Here is a 3,901-nt window from a genome sequence, read left to right as displayed (position 1 = left end):
AGAATCTTCTTGATTTTTAAAAATATATATTTTGTTGATTTTTTTAGAGAGAGAGGAAGGGAGAGGGATAGAGATACAACCATAAATGAGAAAAAACATCATCCATCCATCAGCTGCCTTCTGCACGCTTCCCATGGGGGAATGAGCCCACAACCCTGGCATGTGCCCTGACTGGAATCAAACCAGTGGCCTCTTAATTCCTGGCTCCACGCTCAACCGCTGAGCTACACCGGCCGGGCTCTTGTAAATTTTGGGGGAGAAGTCAAGAATAGATCAGGTCTTTTTCTCGCAATGAGCACATCAGCCTTTAATGAATGCAGATTGTTAGGAAAGGAAGACATGGTGATAAAGAAAAGGTAATTCTCTGATCTCTGTGCTGTGAACTTTCAGGCAAAGCCAGACTGGTAACAAAAGATATGAGAAAGTACTAGGATGTGTGATAGAGGGGTAGGACCCAGAGACATTGATTTATGTGAGCCGTGCAACAAAGGAAGATTTAAATTAAGATTATTTGAGCTTTGGATCAATACTCACAGAGTACCCTTGGGCATTCATATTCACATCTCAAAGCCAGTGCTTTTCATGCTCAAAATACTGTCCTCATTACTTGGTTATTATTATTCCAAACTTCATGCATTTGGTGTAAGAACTAATCTTCAATCCTATAAAAACAAAGCAAAACAAAACACAGTGCCCAAACTACACCTAGGTATATTGAAACACAGCCTAAAATTTCATTTGCCAACCATCCTTCTGGGGCTAGCTGGCTCATAGATTCAAGAATGACCCTTGGAGATCAAAGGTTCCAATTCATTCTCACAGTAACTCATAGTCTGTGATAGGATCTTGGTGCAACGTTGCCAAATTATTTGTTCTGAAAAGAGCTGAGTGTGAGATAATCACCAGCATCACCCATACGGTCTCCACAGAGCCCGAAATGAATGCCAAAACACAGGTTATGTGCTGAGCAGGCACAAGATAAACGCCATCATCTCCTCCATGCAGTAGCTTCCCAGGCTTCTATGACACATTAGCAGTGTTTGAATTTTTGTCAGTAGTGATGTGTGAAAAAAAGCACATAAAACTTGGCACAGTACCTGGTGTCCTTTCAAGTTCCATGCTGCACGCCACTTGCAAAGTGAGCCCAGCCTTACGTGTGCCTTTCAGCCCCTCTCACTAATTATTCCTTAAGCTTATTTCCCAAACGACTTCTCATTTCCATAACCTATTTTACTTTTCACCTTTCTACCTCTCTGCTCTAGTTTTTAATTTTTTTTCCTTTCCTAATCTCTAATGCAAAAGTACATTATGTCCCTAGATAACACATTTTTTATATGCAGGTTAATATTATTAGACTAAAACATTTCTCTCTACCACCATTGGTCCCTGAAGCAATCCTGAAATAGCAATCCATTTAAAGCAGAACTCCAATCTAGATGCAAGCCCACATATCCTTCAGCTATAAAAGGGGTACAAATTTTGTTGTATTTTCTATTCATGTTATTCATTCAGAGGCTATGGAGCCCTTGCTTGAATTTGTAATGTCAGAAAATATGAAACCAAAAAAGTAATCTCTTCCTTTACATTCATGGTAAATTAAATTCATGGTAAGTACATGAGGAAGGTTACAGCCCTGAACAGGGTATCTTATTCTCAGAACAAGCCTCCAACTTAATATTGGCTGTGGGATCATAAGCCATTTTTTCAACTTCTCTAAGCCTTTGTTTCTTCACCTGTAAAGTGGGAATAATAAAGTACGTGCTTACTGTCACCTGGAGAGTAAATAAAATAGTGCACAGTTCCTCACACATGAGGAGGAGTCAATAAATTGTGTTATTATCATCATCATTATTATCATGAATAGTACATTATTAGCATTATCATAACAAGGTCTTCACCAGTTGGAGAACAAATCTCCATGGAGTCTATTCAATGTCCAAAACACAAATTGAAAAAGGCCGTGTCTGGGGCCGGGAGACAGAAGTCTGTGCTTCAGGTCTTCCTATGTTGAATAGGAAACACACGATGAATGCTTGATTCTATGTCTTTATTTATCCGTTTATCACATTAAATTTTGTTGATGAATCTCTTAATTCTATTTTCATTGTCTCCTCCATTTTATTCTCTTGATTCTTATATGTTGGAAAAACTGAGTCATTTCATCTTTAAAGAAACAACTTCAGAGAAATGACTTCCCCTCAGTCAAAATTTTGCTAATGCATCACCATGGTGTAGTTGGTAGATTCCCGTGTCCTCTATTTTTCCTGTCAAGTTGTTAGATCTAAGGCTTGATCAGATTCAAATTTAATTTTTCCCAAGATTTCTCTATGAATGATGTGTTGCTCCATCAGGAGGCACACCACTGTCTCTCTTTCAATGTTATAAGCTGCTACTCGTGCTCACTGTCTTGATCTCTACTGGGGATTGATGGGAGCAAAGGACAGTGAAAAGATAATACTGTAATTCTACTATTTCTTCATTTATTTCCTAGACTATTTCTATAAAAATATTCATCTACCTTTTGGTTACTAAAGGTATAGTATAGAAAAAGCATGATAATTGCTTAATCCCTTCCTCCTCTATTTTTTTTTACCAGTTTTAAAAATAATGAGTTGGTTCTCTAGTATTTTGGAATCAATACATTTTTCTAGTGATGATATTTTGGTAAGTATTATTAAAAACCCATTTATTTAAACATATTTGTATTAATGTTGTTGAAGTTTGCATCCTTATTGATGATCAAATTGTTTCATTTTTGTGATAAAGTTGACTTTATGGTAATGTATGGATACTTGACCAATAACTGAAAGAATAATTTTGCCCATCAAATAGATGAGAAATTTTGTCTTGATGTGTTTGAATTTACATTTCTATTATCATGAGCAAGTTTAATCATCATTCCATATGTTTAAAACCACTTGAATTTCTTTTGAACTACCCATTTTCCCAGATCATTGTTTTATAGACGTATTGTCCTTTTCTTTTCTAGTTATTTAAATATTAGGAATGTTTGTGAAATAATCTAAAAATATTTTCTCAATTTTTCATTTTTATTGTATCTTAAAATTTTTCATATATACATATATACGTATATGTGTATGGACACACACACACACACACACACGCACACACACACCTACCTTCATTTGCCTTTATTGTTTTTAGATTTAGAGTCATATTTAGGAAAGTTTTACCCACTTCTATTTATAGAGGAATTCACCCATATTTCCTCCAGTACTTGTATGGTTTCATAATTTTAACTTTAAATCTCTTATACATGGTAAATTTATCATTGTACATGGTGTGAGGAATAAATCCTACTTTATCCTTTTCCATAAACTATCATGACATCATTTATTTCACAAATTTATCTTTCTAACTATTTGAGATGCCACCTGTGATAAATAGAATAATACCTGCTCTCCCACAAAGATGTACATGTTATAATCCCTGGAACTAGAAATATGTTGACATGTCAAGAGGGAATTAAGGTAGCAGGTAGAATTAAGCTTGCTAATTAACTAAACAAAATGAGAAGATTACTTTTATCCAGCTGGGCTCAATGCAATCACAGGGTCCTTTAAAATGGACAAGGAAGACAGAAGAGGAAGTCTGAGTCAGAGGAAGATTTGAAAACTGCTAGCTTTGAAGGTAAGGAAAGGAGTCGTGAGCCACAAGACATGAAAAAAAAATGCATGCTGAAGCCCTGGCTGGGTGGCTCTGTTGGAGCGTTGTCCTGCATACAAAGGTTGCAGGTTCAAACCCCATAGTGTACCGGTATGGGAGGCAACTGATCAATGTTTCTCTTCTCTTCTCTCCTCTCCTCTCCTCTCCTCTCCTCTTCTCTTCTCTTCTCTTCTCTTCTCTTCTCTTCTCTTCTCTTCTCTCTCTCCCCTCTCTC

Source organism: Myotis brandtii, unplaced genomic scaffold, assembly GCF_000412655.1.
Source record: "Myotis brandtii unplaced genomic scaffold, ASM41265v1 scaffold967, whole genome shotgun sequence".
NCBI classification, from domain to species: domain Eukaryota; kingdom Metazoa; phylum Chordata; class Mammalia; order Chiroptera; family Vespertilionidae; genus Myotis; species Myotis brandtii.
Note: the sequence above shows the minus strand (reverse complement) of the source record.